This window comes from Anser anser (genome assembly GCF_964211835.1).
Source record: "Anser anser genome assembly, chromosome: 5".
NCBI classification, from domain to species: domain Eukaryota; kingdom Metazoa; phylum Chordata; class Aves; order Anseriformes; family Anatidae; genus Anser; species Anser anser.
This window is the reverse complement of record NC_139725.1, coordinates 38,354,266-38,369,846: the sequence shown is the minus strand read 5'-3', so window position 1 is coordinate 38,369,846 and position 15,581 is coordinate 38,354,266. Positions and strand designations below refer to the sequence as shown.

At 40.8% G+C, this 15,581-nt stretch overlaps 1 protein-coding gene across 9 annotated transcripts in view; it reads left to right on the top strand.

Moving 5' to 3' along the window:
* Positions 1–15,581, top strand: part of KCNQ1 (potassium voltage-gated channel subfamily Q member 1) — a 409,094-nt gene that overhangs the window by 73,598 nt on the left and 319,915 nt on the right. The gene's annotated exons all lie outside the window — the stretch shown is intronic.

The window sequence follows — 15,581 nt, the reverse complement described above, 5'->3', positions numbered from 1 at the left end:
GTAGGTAGGCCTTCTTCTCTCTTTTCCAATATAACATTCCAAGTCCTCCGCTGGAGTTTGTTTTCCTCCAGGAAAAAAATTATTCTAGCTTTAAAAGTTGCATGTGAATGATCTTAGGAAAACCAGTAGGTGCAGTATTCACATTTCTGTATCTGTCAAATGGTTGGTTGGGCGATTCTGGCACACTTCCTTGTCCTGGCTCTTCAAGTGCCAGGAAAAAAAACATGCAAGGCTGTGTAGATAGGCCTCTTTCAAAACCTTCATTGCAGTTGAATCAAGGCTAGAGTTGAGATTCAATTGAAATGAACTAATTAGGCTTAGCTCCAAATGCCTGAGCAGTGGATGTATTACAAACAACAGTGCCAACATATGCTGTCAGAGACTATGCACAGGCGCAGCGATTTGCTGACTTTAAACTCAGCAGTACCTCATTAATTTTGTGTGTTAATAGGTTGTTGAATGTGCTCTGGTGACTGAAAACAAAAGCTGTGCACACTTGCTTATTCAGTTCCAGATGGAAACTACTGTCTTGTGGGGGGCAAGGTGTTTTCTCCTGCTGCCAAGAGGTCCAACACAAGTTTCAAATATGTTGGAAAGTTGCCAGTGGCAAATAAACCTGATGGGAAGGCTGAGTTACAGGGGCTGGGAAGAAGGATGTGTAGTGAGTGTTTTTTGTAAGGTAGTGGCTCTCCTCATGCAGTCATGCTTCATCTGGCATAATGGCCTGAGAACCATTATAATGCCAGTAATGGTAATGAGAGAGCATGTTTGCATGCTTCTACCATGGTAGTAGCTACCTCCTACCTACACAGAGAGAGAACCTTGTAATGGGGGACTGTTCTCTGCTTTGGTAGTCAAATTCACATTTACTGTTGTTTTTTAGACACTGACTTAAAGATGTTCTATGGAAAGCTCTGAAGCTTCTCTAAATCTTTCTTTGGCCACTGGCTTTTGCACACCTGGAGGACTGGAGAGCTGCTTGGTGTGAACTCTTTACGTGTGTCTGGCATGATCAATTTTTGAGGGCACGTGGATTTTCACCTTCCTCTTTTCCACTCTTCGTACTACAGATCAGCCGTCTGAGCTGTTTGCTGTATTCAAGGAGCTGAACAGATCTAAGACAAATCAAGTGCAGGGTTTCTGCATCCTTTTCATTTTCGTCTGCAAGTACTGATCCTGATCTTTGAGTTTCCTATTAGTGTTTTCAATAGGAATATGTCTTGTGCATGTTTTGCTGATGCCAGTAGACTCATGCCATTTTACAATGTTGTCGTATTTGATACAGAAAACTGAAAGGTCTTACTTTTAACTGTAAAATAACTATTTTGTGTGTGCGTCTTTTTCTGCTGGGGTTATTTAAAAAGTAAATGCTTTGTTACATAGCTTCACTTGTGCTTACTTCAAATGATATATACATCATTCTTAGTAAACTAGGATCTTAAAAGGGTATAAAGTATTTATCTTTGTTTATCCTAACAGGTTATGCTCTTCTTTATCATCTATTAGCTTTGCTCTGACTAACTCTTTTAAAAAAAAAAAAAGTGCATTTTCTCTTGCAGTAATAGGAGTGTATAATGCATTTGTTGAAGTAATGTCTGTTCTGATTGTGCAAGAAACAATCATCACACATTTAATTTCACTGTGCAAATAGGTATTTGCTTTCCAGGGGGACCAACTAGTAATGATAAAGGAAGGACCAACTAGTAAAGACAGAAAACTGTATGTGCACACATCTCACAAATTAGGGCTATTAAAAGGACTTGTCAGATGTGAATAGTAGGGTATGTAGAACTCCTGATAAAAATTAGTGTATGTAAAATAACTTTATTTTTTTCTGAAAGCAATAAGCATCTTATAGTGTTAGTGCTGTATGAACTTTTACTTTGTGCATGTGGCTGTTATCTCTGGTCTGTGGTAAGTATGTTAAATTGCAGAATTCATATACACAACCACAGGTGAGAGGGTGAGAAAAATTGGGTTATAGATTTCAAATCCAGTGAAGTCACTGGATATAAAACTCTGAAGTCACTGGTCTCTTCTGCAAACGTGCTCCCTGAAGTCTTGGGGATGCATTCAATTTTTTTCACATTTTTATAACAGCATTTTTTCCTTCTGGTGTTAATATTGCATATTTTTTTGTGGATAGGAAAGCAAAATTGGGTCATAGTTTGAGAACAGAATGTAAATCACGATAGGAAGTTTCCATCAGGTGACTTCCCTGTAAGCTCTCCAAAGATATGAAGTTTAATAGCAGAGGCATGGTGCTGGTGGCAAAGATCAAGGCTTTCCTTGTTCTCGTACGACCAAGGCTGCAGGCTGTGGTGAAGGCATCTTCCTTGTGCAAAGAAAGCAGTTGCCTTCCCAAGGGTATTTTTGTTTCTGCAATAGCTATCCCTTTCCCAGCAAAACAACTTTTTCCTAAATAGATCTGCTGGGATTATTCAATCTGTTAGTTATTCAGTACTGTCTAGAAGACACTGAAATGTGTTCAAACCTGACAATGAGTGAATAAATAAGTGCATTGCTTTATCCGTAGTGTGAGTAAACTGCATGTGATTATGTGCTGTTATCTTATCAGTGACCCAGAAAGTATTGATAATGCATTATCTTGGCACTTCATACAAAATAAACCTGTACACTTGGTGTTTTCTCTATCAACAGGTCATCCAGCATCCTAGTGCTAAACGGTCCCAGCTCCCTGTTTCAGCTGTATATAAAGTCTGACAGTCAGTGAGCTGTGAGCAGTCCTGTTGTATACCTTCGTTGTTCTGTTCATTCAAGACAGCTCTTTGTAGCTTTTAGTTGCTGTTATGACATGATCTTATTTGGTTAACTCTGTATTCTAACCGTAAAAATGAGGAAAATGCTACGAGAATGGTGAGGATGAAAGCAAGGCCTTCAGATTTTGTTAATGCAAGACTGTAGCTGTACTGTCTTAATTTTAGCCCTCGGACATGTCAGTTGCTTGTTGCACTTGGTGAAATTATCTTATGTGATTATCTTGATGACTTCTGTGGCAGTCTCTTTTTGTGGCCTCAGTGTAGCAGCTTCACTTGTCAGTTTTCACTGCAGGGAGTGAGACTGAGAAATTGAGCAGGCTGTGGGAAAATGTGATGAAGACCGTAATCTCTGTAGAAATTTTGAGTGGATAGTGTCTGTGAGAGTGAAGGGACATCAGTGTACTGATTAATAAAGTAGCGTAGATAACATTCAAGCAGGTTTTGTTACTAGCTGTTGGCTTCTGCTGAGGCAGTCTCCTTTTTCTGAGAAAAGCTTGATATCAAAATCCTTCCTCTTCAAGCAGTGTTCATTTCAGTCAGCCTCTGTGTGGTCTGTGCCTGTCGTTATTGAAAGGCTATATGCAAACTGCCATCTGATTGTTCTCTTGAGAGATTCTGCTGGAAAACAGCAACTAATCCAGCTATTTCTAAGTGCTCAGGGGAAACCAGTTTATTCCTTTATACAACTTATGTTAGCAGTCAGCATGGATTTGGCAAAGTGCAATAATTTGTCAATTTGACTTCAGGCTGTGATGGAATAAAAGGACTTGAGGCTAGGGGAGAAGTAGATATCATATACCTTTTATCAGACTCTTAATACTGCCCTTGTTTACGTATGAGAATGGTTTTCTGGTGGAATTGGCTCTTTACAGATAGGAAATAGAAATTGAGAGTAATGTACTTCTACAAATGTGTGTATCAACTGAAAAAAATTGTCCTGGGGAGAATAAGAGCCCCCAAGAGTTAGAAAGCATGATATCATAACCTGAAGAAAGATGTCTTACTGTAAAGAACAGCAGGAGAAGAGTGTAAGGTGGGTGACTTCAAAAAAAAATCCCTCCAAAAATTAGGTGAAACATAATGGTCTTTATAGCACAATCTGGATTTCTCCTTTAAGGTGAAACTGTCTCAGGGAAGGGATGGTGCTGCAAAGAATTGCATTTTGTGGGAAGGCAGTAGCCTTCCTGGAAGGCTTTAAGCGAAGGCTAGACAAATATTTCTCAGGGTTCATCTAGGCATAGTTGGTCCTGTCCAGGACTCTGCGTTCATACTGGAAAGGAATATGTCCAGGTACTGGGGGTCAGACAATTTCTTCACCTAGTGGCATTTGAGTTCCCGTGCGTTTGGCACAAGTGTGTAACATGGTGGCTTGATGCTCCAGCCGTTCTGTTTCTACCTCTGATGTACGTTTGCACCTTTCAGCCAACTTCAATCCAAAACTCCCTTTCGTTTTTTGGGGAAGGTGTTTAACACGCCTTCATCTCTGCTGTTGATGACATCTCTGTAGGTATTCTTCTGGCCCCTGTGATAGCCAAATTCCTTTGATGCTGGGGACTTTAGGATACACAAGGAACATGTGCTATTTGGGTGCTTCCATTGTTGATCCCACCTATGCACTTGCAGTAAGATGGAGTCAACTTCTGAGACTTCAGTGTTGTGGTAACAAGAACAGGTCCTTTCCCATCCAGTTTGTTCCATCTTGCTACTGAAACCAGCAAAGATCTCTGGGATAAACTGTTGTGCATCAGAAATGTTTAGTTGAATATACCATGTCTGAATTTACAGGCTAATTTAGCAACTAGCAGCTCATGGGGATCTAGCTGATTGTGGGTGGGTTGCTTTTCTCATATAGCTAAGAAAAGTGACAGTTGTGTCAGGGTTTCATAGGATATGTCTCCTTTCAGTACTCTCTTGGCATCTTAATCGTTAGGCAGTGACAGCCTTGTTGCTGAAGGAAATACCTTGCATGCTTTGGGTGTTTTTTAGGAAGTGGATCTGTACCTTCGTCCCACTATGGGGACATCTCGAGAGCATCTTGCATGTTAGAACTAACCTCCACCCAGCAGCATGCATGAAGTTGGGTCTGAATTGTTCACTACTGCTTTCTACTTTGTTGTTGTTGTTAGTTTTGTTTTTCCATCTTAAAGTAGTTCCCCAGCTATTTGAGAACAGCCTAGTTTATTATCCTTGACAGCAATTCTCAGATGCCTGGATCTTGGCCAGAGTTGCCAGAAAGCATTTGCTATGCTTCTGTCATTTGCAGAGTGCACTCGTTCTCTTTCTCCTTTCCCTCCTCACCACGTTTCTGGTCTCTCTCCGTAATGAGAGGTAGACACCCACCTGGGTGTGCTGTTGGATAGGTTCTCCTGTGTCTTAGGGACAAGGAATTTTTTTGCAAGAACTTTCTGGTTTCAGCATGCAAGGAGGTGTCTACCCATCTAGGATCTTAACGGAGCTGAATGATCTCATCCACAAGTGACGGGTGACAGCTATGCCCTTGAAGATCAGTAAGAAGGGTATTCTATGTCTCAGCCTTTGAGCCTTGTTCTACCAGCGGATTGTTTTGAGTAGTGTGCTTTTGCTTCATGATGGTATGTGACTATTATTTTAAGGCTCTTTCGGGCTTTCTGTTTCCATGTCTGAGATATTAACAGTAGCAATTGTGCCTCTGAAAATCAGCTGGTTAATGGGATTGTCAACAGTGGCTCCCCAGCATCAAGAGTTGTGTCATAATAGGTGAACAGCTGACAGAATTGCCCTATCTCCTGCCCAGTCACCAGGATTAATTGATGTGGCCCTTGACTTGCCTTTCATTTTATCAATGAAATCCTTCTTAGGGAGAAGGCAGCAAAAATCTCATCCAGATACTTAATAAAAGAAAAATAAACCTGCTACTCCAGCTGAAGCATGCCAAAATAATTTTTGTTCTGGTTCTTTGCACATTTGGAGATTTAGCTGACAATAAGCTACATGATGCTCCAGTTCGTTTTTTTTATAATACATGCACCTAGGTGCTCTGAGTATTACCAAGTGCTTTGTGAAAACTTTGCAATGTAGATTGAGACCATCATTCTATATTTTCTATAAATGAGAATTTAAAGTATAAGATTATACCCAAGTTTTATCCATTGTGGTGATAGTTCAACTGATCCTAAAAATAAATTGCCATGCCTCCAGTTTGCTTTTATCAATGCTACCTCCTCTGTTAAAAATGATGTTATTAGCTCCTTATGTTTCAATTGCCACTTGCTTAGAAGAAAAATATATATCAATACAGCTTAATTTAAACTTGCTTACTTAATGATCCAAAACCCAGTAATAGGGAGCTTGAGCCAATCCATTAGCTGTGTTGTTTACTGGCTGCACCTGGCTTCTGTACAAATGCAGCTTCAGAAGGGCGGGGGGGGGGGGGGGGGAAGAAAGCCTTGATGTTAGAAAGATACAGCCACGTGTATCTGTGGCTCGCATAGTCCATAATTCCACCCTGCCAGCAAATGCAATGTGCTGGTGCTTCTGTCTGGTTGTTAAAATGAGGTGCTCTGGGTGTTCATTGGAATCTCTCAAACACCACATCTGTTTAAGCAGCCCTAGCTGTCATTGTTTGCACGGTGCCTTGCACACCTCCCAAAAGCTCTAATCCTGTGGTGTGCAGAAGAGACTTTGTCTTCTGCTAGATTTTAGCCACTGTGGCCATGGGAAAATTGTGCAAGTTTAGGACAGGAACTGCAGGCAGAAATTAAATCAAATGGGAGTAAAATGCTCCACAGGCAGTAAATTATTAACCAGGATAAAATTTGGCTGCACCACAGAGATTAGCACCTACCTTGTAAAATAACCAGAAGTACAGGGCCTGTCTTTTGAAGTGTTTTTCCTATATGGTTACGAGAGGCCACAGCAGTGAAAATAATTTCTTTGCTTTTCCCAGTTCTTCCATGTACTTAATGATACATGTAGGGAAGAATGAAGATTTTTTACAGGATAGCTGTAAGGAAAGTGTTGCTGTTGCAGTGCGAGGAAGATAAAATAGCCACGGGAAAGTCAGACAATCAAGGCTTTCATTCCTAAAGTGTAAATGCAATATCTTCACGTTAATGAGCTGAAATCAGTTAAATGCATGGAATGAAATGGAGAAAAATAGCCTGGCCATTAAGGAAGAAGGAATGCCTGTAAGCTTGCTCCTTCCTTGCAATTCCTCTCAAGTCAGCTTTGCTGGCAGCTTAATTTCACTTTGTTTACAGAAGAGGAGAGGAAAAGACAAGCTCTACCAACACCCTGTGGACCTGAATGAAGCAATGAGATTTACTGGCTGTAGCACTCTCCACTTTGTATCTCTAAGAAGTTTGATTCTAGTCCAGCTGGTTTTAAAAGATGTAAACGTCTCTGATGCTCTCTTAACCTGAAATGTGGATTATATTTGAGTTGTGACTGCTAGATCAGGCTGGATAAAGCTTTGGTAAGCAAGGAGGTAGAGGAACATATCTGCAAACCCTGTCCTCGTGACAACTGGCAGGACTTGATTTGGTTCTGGCACAAAAGCTGGATAGCCACAAGGGGCAGGAGTGAGCCTGTGCTAGCAAAGCCTCCAAGGGACAGGCCGGGGGACCAAAAGCTGTGTCTGCACCTGACTGAATAGACTCTGTCTTTAAACTCATGTGCTGAGGTACAGTGAAAGTACAAATAGGCAGCTGTTCTGTGCTCCTCCCGCTCTATTGCACTAGTGCTTTAGAGCAGTCTGCTTTCTGTACCCCAGAAGACGTTAATACAGTTAACAATGGGGGAGTGACCAACACCTGGTCACAGGTAAGGTTCCCTCCTTCATTGCTGGCCCACGAGTAAATGTGAAGTTGTAGGGTGCCTGCTCCAGCTGTAGTGACTGGTACAGACCAACTGCTCTCTTGGACTGGCGTCAAGTCTGAAGTTGTTATTGGCGTTGCTGCGGCTCTGTGAAATCACAGCGGTGTTTGGTTTAATGGGAAGTTGGCACCTCTCTGACAGGTGCTGGAATGTCCCAGTCTGTCCTTGGGGTGCTGTTGGCATCTTTTGCGGCAATAAACCCCCAGTCAACAGTCTTGATCACAGGCAAACACCAGCCAAGTGCACAAAAGCGCTTATCTCCTGTTAGGCCATGCATTTATAAAAAGCAAAGTCATAAAAACCTTCAGCGGCTGGCAATTCTAGAGCTTACTGTTAGAGTTGAAAAGGAGTCCTGAAGAACACAGGCTTCTTATCAATTTTAATTGCTAGGCAGTGGAGAGCTGCTGTTTGTTTAGCGTCATCTGGTATTAGCAACTCTGTTTTACGTTCTGTGTTGGCGATATGTTTCTGGCAAGCAATGGTCTGCTGAATTCAACAGAAATACTTCGTTTTCAGGAAGAGCTCAGGTTGCACAATTGAATTCAACAGGTAAAGAAATGTAAAATGGACTTGCAAGGGAAGATTGATTGGAGGTGCATAATGCAATGTTTAGATGTAGGGTTCTAGTTGTTTTTTTAACTTTATCTAGTTAAATATATTTTGCTAGGAAAGACCTGTTGCTACTTTATTGTAGTAACTTTGCATTGCTGCTGAAACCAAGTTCTGTATTACCTAATCATCCTAGATTACACTTCTAAATACTACATTAATGCTTATGCATTTATTTACAAACAAACTTTGGTAAAAGTTTGTTTGCTGTATGGTTCTCTATATATGCCACAGACTTAAGAAACCAAAATTCACACCCCCTTTAGGGAAATAGGCCAGATGTAAATTAACTATGAGCAATTGCACCTGCGTGTGTAGATGTTTTTGCTCCTGAGGGACATATTTAGTTTTTTTTGGAAGTCAGCTTGCTGGATTTGGACTGGCATCGAAGTCTATGTGAGTATGCAGCTGCAGCAGTAGAAACTGGTATATGTACAGGTTTTTGAAATACCAAACAAACATTTTAAATGCAGTTAAAAATATTCCTGAACTTCTTTGAAATAAAATAATAATTGGGTCTTAGTTTGAAAATTACTAGAACCACAGCTTTCAAAGAAGCTGGTATGAAAATGAAGTGTAACTTGATGGCAGCCACTGAGGAGGCAGATTGACAGCAGTTAGCTTATCAGGAGTAGCTGCAATGGAAGCCACTTCTCTGATCTCAGCAGTACCCCTTAAATAGCAGCTATGTCCCAGAGTAATCAGCATGGTATGTAGGTGGGATTTTCACACATGGCTGGGGAAGATATGTTGGAACCTCCCTCACTGACTTGAAATGAGAGCTGTGTTCCCTCAGTCTCTCCAGCAGCTTTGGAAGTCTTTAAATGAGGCTTAGCCAGAAATAAGCAGTTCTAGGAGCATGAGTGTGGCTAAAGCTCTTTGTGTTTAATGCTATATGCTTTCTGTTGAGATGGCCAAGGCAACTGGTCGTTTGCAGCTGTCATTTGCCAAAGACGTAGAGGAATTGAGGAAAGTGAAGAAATGGCCATAGCTGTCCTTGTAGCACCTCCCAAAAGTGATAACAAGTGCATCTTTATTTTGATGCCACGTATGAGAAGAGATGCTGTTACCTCTCCTATAAATTTATATGCCTCTTAATGTGCTCTTTCAAAGTCTGACATTTGAGGTAGCATGCAAACATAATTTCTCCATTTCCTTTCTTTGTATGTATATCTGTCTTCACTTGTAGTTCCTTCTTCTTTTTTCCTTCAGCATTTTTGTTTCTGATTTTGCATGTGTGTGTGCCTCACTTCTTAGGGCTCTCATAGAGTAGCTGTGTATTAGATTAGGAAAAAGCAGTAGGGAGAAGCTAGAGCAGTTGTTTACTTTGTTAAACTCTCCACATTTAAAGTGGAAGGAAACTGCTCTTCCTTGTGACTGCCAGTTGCCAGGATTTTTTTTTTCTCCTGCATGAGGAATTTGGTAGGTGAAACTGCCTTGCCTTATGAAATGCTGAACCACTGATGCCTCTTTAGTTAGCTTCTTATGAGGAGCACTTCTGCTGGAATAATGTATAGCCAAGTGATTGCTGGCTGGCTACCTGTGCCACTGCTTGCTTAAACAGAAGCAGGAGTTAGAAAGGAGCTATTTTCAAATGGTTACCAGTTCATCTGCTAGTTCAGAGTGCTCTGCAGCACTGCCATGCTGCCCCCTTGGCTTAAATGGATAGGAGAAGAGGAGATTAACAGGTTTGTATTTTTTCACTTCTCATCTGGATTCTTCAGACATTTCCTTGTATTTGTTAGTTGTTATTTTTCTGATACCAAATAGCAAATATTTACACTTTCGAGCGAAGTCTGTCTAAGCATTTACAATTCTAGCCAAGGAATGGATTTACATTTTTGTTTGAAGCAAGCAGTTCCTGTTACTCATAAAAACAGGAGTGGCTTTTTAATAAAGGTGCCGGATCTCTGCTGTGTAATTACTGTACGGGTAACCAGCACAGCAATTCTGTAGTGCTAACAGCTTGGCAACCAAATACTTTCCAAACTGCTTGTAAATTCTAGTGTCCAACTGAAGTCTGAAGAGCCAACTGTATCACTTACTACTTGCCCTGTTTATACATAGGAAAAATATCTAACTCTGAATGTGACGCAAATATCTACATATCCAACTGGGGACTTGCTGGGAGTTCACAAAATGCGTGCTTTGCAGAAGGTATGGTAGTCTTAGCTATGAATAGCTAGGTGTACAGTCTGAAGATGAGCTAGATGAATTTAGGCACCTTTTGAAAGGCACCAAGACTTTACCTTCCCAGGTCTCTTCTGGTATGAGATGGTCTGTAATCTGTTCTGAGCACAGTTGATCTACAGACACTTGTGAGGCTGCTATCATCAAACAAAAGCCATTGCATCTGTTCCTAATAAATGAGTATTCATTCAGAAAGTCCTCAAAGACACTTTGCTATTTGAGAAGCACTTTGATCTGCTTCCTGACTTCTTGACCTGCGTTCTTTCTATGTGGGCCTGCAGGTTTGGTCTGTGATTGTGAGATGTGTCTTAGGGAAAGCAAGAGGAGGTGGAAAGGCGCAGAGAGGTGCAAAAGGAAGACGGGACAGAGCTTTGTGTGATGCTGGCTAAAGCAGTGAAGTTGAACAGAAGTATGTTTTCAGTGTCAGGGTGAAGTTAACCAAACAGGAAGATTATTAAGTGTTGATATCTTTGAAGAGCACTTCAAGCTCTCTCAAAAGTTGTTACTCTTGTGCTACAAATTGGCCAGATAACAAGCTCTCCCCCAGTCCCTTACTGCAGTTTTTCCTGGTTCCTTTACCATCTTGATCTGTTTCCACAGCATGGAAAGCCTGTGTTAGTGTGTGGCTAGAGATTGAAGCAGCAGTGCAAAACCTTGGAAAACCTCCTTGGTATATGGTGAATGGAGTTTTACCTCACCTGAGGATGGCTGGCTGCTGCCTTATGTAATCCTTAAAGCTGTGACACCAGGTGTGTGACCAAGGCTTTTATGAATTCACAATTACCATGAAGTTCCCAAGCAGCTGGCAGGAACCATATCTCTAGTAAGTCTGAGGTTTCAGCAAATAATCAAACCTTAAAAATATATAGAAATGTAATATATCTATATATCAGACTTACCTGGGTAAGCGTATGGTTAAATTCTTGCTAGATGGTATAGAGTATCCTTAACTCAAGTTGAATTCAGTGCTCTAAATTTCTATGCTACCTCACAAACGTTGCACATGCAGACAATTTTCATCTAATTGCAGTGAAACTCTTCTTTATAAGACTGAAGAATCTTCTTCTTCCCTCCTCTCTCCATACACACTGGAAAGCATCCTCAGCCAAAGTACACTTTGCTGTCTGCGTCAGGCTGAACCTTAAAATCCAAAGGAATCTTTTTCCAAATTCTTGAGCTGCCTGAATCAGAACTGTAGTGCAACCTCATGGATTTTGTTGCAGAGACTTGGCCTGAGCTGCCTGTCAGTATAAGAACCAGGTAAGCACCTGTAGTGCTGCTGCCAGCTCCTCCTGTGTGAAAACAGGCTCTGAGACCCTGCGGGAACCTTTCCTTCACTTTGTTTGAAAGAAGATGCCCAGAAGCAAAAGAATGCAATGCGCTTCCTTTGGGGCCAAACAAAAATGTTTGGGGAACCCAGTGTGCATACTCTGTGCTGTGCGCTTGGAGAGAGATGTTTTCCAAATATTTTACTTGAGAATGTCTCAGCTGAGTCAAGGATCAGATCCAGAAATCTGCAGTACTCAAAGCTGTATCCGTTGTGATCCCCAGCATGATCAGGGACCAGGAAACCAGGCTGAGTAACAGTTTAGTTCCTGCTGTGCTTTTAGATGAACAAAACTTGAGGCAGTGATGACAATGAACTTCAGGTTATTTCAGACATGCATACATGCACACTGATGGCGATAACATACTGATGTCTGCTGACACCAGGTTGAGGACTTTGCAGCTTCTCATGCTGCCTGGCCAGCAAGAGGTCTGGGGTGCAGTGGGAGCTGGGAGGGGACAGAGCCAGGACAGCTGACCCAATGGGACCAAAGGGATGTCCCACACCACGGGGCATTTTGCTTGGCGATAAGACGGGGGGAGGTGGCTAGGGGTACACCACTGCTTGGGCACTGGCTGGGCACCAGTTGGCTGATGGTGAGCAATTGTGCTGTTTACTGCTTATTTTAATTCTTTTTTTTTTTTCCTTCTTAAACTCTCCTCATCTTAACCCACAAAGTCTCCCTTTTATATATTTTTTAAAAATCTTTATTTATTCTCTGCCCCATCTAACTCTGGGGGGAAATGAGCAAATGGCTATATGGTGCGTAGCTGTCTGCCTGGTTTAATCATACCACAACCCTATGTAACTTTTTTTTTTAATTAAAAAACAAAACACAACACAACATTAAACCAAAACAAAGGAAAACCAACCCCCAAATACTTGAAAATATTTTAGAAATAAAAAATCTACCCTCCCTGAAAACTTGCCTTTATATTTGCCACTCAGCATTACAGCTGATACAGGAAAGTACCTAAGTGTTATAATTACCACTGACTTCTCTAGTGTATATACTAAATAATTTAGAACGTTGTGATATTACCATGTGTTGATTTTTCTTGTCAGGTGGCACCGGGACTTGAAAAAATCATTAATGTTGTTGATTTAAATCTTGACAGTTACAACGCTGAAAGTTACCTGTCATTGTATAACCTTCAGGCTTAATTTATTTTTCCCATGGGGTGATGGGAAGCAGCTATGTTTGGATCTAGTTTCAGGGTCTACAATAGCTGAGGTGACAAAGTTGGAGGGAGGAGGAAAACCATTGAAGTAATCTAGGCTGAATAGCTATTGTTGTGTTTGCTTCGGATATTCAGAGCCAGAATATCCCAGTGAGTCTCTTGTGAAGATAGTCTTGCTGTCTGCAAGAACTGACTTAAAACGTTGAAAAGTATTTTTCTCCAAAGTAATGCAAGACCAGCGTTGAGAGGACTAAATTATGTTTGGCCAACATTTTATTCCCTTTTTTCAATGCCTGTTTTTCTTTTGGGGAAGGATAGTTTGAAAGAGAAAATGAAAAGCAAACAGAAATGGTAGCAGCCTGTGCCTCATGATCAGACCTCCCAGAACAGCGTGCTCCAAGCTCAAGAAATTGTCAGCTTTTTCCTACGTTACTGAAGCAAGTGACACTTGTAAAAGGAAGATTAATATAAAAAAAGGGCAAGAAAGCATCTTTCCCCCAAACTGTTTCATTTGATGACTGAAATTATAATCAACGTATATCTTAAGACTCCCCAAACCAGGCAAATTAAAAGAATAATTACCAAATAATGATTAATTAAAATCTGAGTTTAGAGTGAGAAACTTTAATTTTCAAAAGAAATGCATGCTAAGGATCACAAATTCAAAGGACAATTATTTAACAGCACGAATAAAGTGAAAAGTCATCCTTCAGTAGGTGACATGCATGTATGCATGTGTTCCTCTCTTTCAAGTACTTTGAGTATGCATTTGAAGTTATATTCTTTTATCTTTCAACTAATGAAGTAAAAACTACCACCAAAACAAAGAAAACAACAAAAAAAAAACCGTCCCCAGGAATGAGTAAAACTACAGAAACTTTGTGTATTTTTTGAATATATTTAGAACAATTTGTTGGAAGAACATGCGTTATCAAACCCTCATGGCTTCCTGAAAGAAGGTTAATGTTAAATGTTTTATTTCTAAGCCTGTCTTATTATTCAAGTCCATTGTTGTTACTTCTCAGCTGTGATGCCTAGAAGAGGACCTGCTGGCACCCAGACATCCCACTGTTCCCTAGCAAATAGTGTTGCTACCTTCTAGTCCTCTGCCTGACTCTCCTCTTTGCTTAGGCTGCTGAGATCTTCAGAGAAGGTGATCCGGGTGTGCTTTTAGGATGTTTAGTTCAGTGGGGTCCTTGCGCTTCCTCATGTCCCCTGTTGTTGCAAGTGATTCATAGTTTATAAGTTTTTTTTTTTTTAAATGAAAGCAGCAACGAGGTGGTGTGTTTGAAAAGCAGCACCTGACAAACAGAAACTCATCTTCAAAAAGACTCTGCTCTCTCCCACTTGGTTTGGCCTGTCTGTTTTTCAGAATAACCTACTCATAGCACCTTCTGTTTAGCAGATGTTATGCACAAAAAGTAGCCTTTGTTGTCCATCTTGTGTTGTGTGTTAAACAATATTCCAGAAGGGAGGGGGGGAGACAGCAATGTGTGCCTATAACAGTCACACATTTGAAGTACCTCTGTACTAATTATAAAAATTAAAATAAAATCAGGCAAAAGGTGTCTAAGATAGAACACTTGGCGCTGGCTGCCATTTCGGCAAAAGACTGTGTTAATAAGCTTGGCACTCAATTTTTTATGGGTGTATTTTATTGTTTCTACATGTGCATTTGATTACCCAGAAGACCTTTAGTTTCCTGCTCTCTCAAGGTGGAAAACCACAACAGTTATAACCATCAGTGCAATCTGACATACAAGCAGTGACCTTGGACATGTTGGGCTTGCTTCCTTGCCTTATTTGGGAACTGCTGGTAAAAAGCCATTCAGATAAAACACAAGTTTGAAAGCGGCACCTTAATAACAGGAGCATAGTGGTCTAGGGAAAACAATGTTATGAGTTGCACTTTAAATATTTATAGTTAATGAGTTAATGTTACAAATCTCATGCAGAAGAAACAAAGGCCGTTTGCGTCAAGAGTTTCCATGTTGTGTATTTAAGCAGTGTTAGGAAGAACTCTTGTGTGTGAACAATAGCATGTGATGATAGGACGAGTTGTTCATCTGGTGTGTGCTCATCTAAACTGGATTGTTATTGAGTGCTGTCGATGTACCTGGGAGGAGTAATGATGTGTGCTGTTCAGCAAAGGGACATGCTGTTGTATTATGCTGCTCTGTGGGACTGGAGGGGTGTTTTGGCCATTTTCCCCATATAAATATGGTGTGCCCTTAGCTATTTGCCATTTGCATCTGTAAACCTAAGAGCCTACTACAGCTGTCAGCATTCAGGGGAATAATGCATGGTTGCTGTCATCTTTCTGTTTGTAACTGTGGTTTATCAGTTTGTACTTGAGTCCATTCTTCTTTGAGCCACTAATTAAGCAGTGTCTTTGCAGCTGATTAGTTGAGAAGAACTCCCTTTGAACTGATGCATACTGTTGAGTATTTGGCTATCTATTTGATCTAGAATCAAAAGTGTAATGAAGTTAGTTTAGTTTGAGAGATTGAATAAACACCATAAAGTGAAAGGCACAGCCAAAACTAAGCAAAATTATTTTGATTGCCTGAAGGCTCCAGTAATTTCCCAGATGTACTGGATATTGTTTCTAGAGATACCAAACAATGAACATTTCAAGGA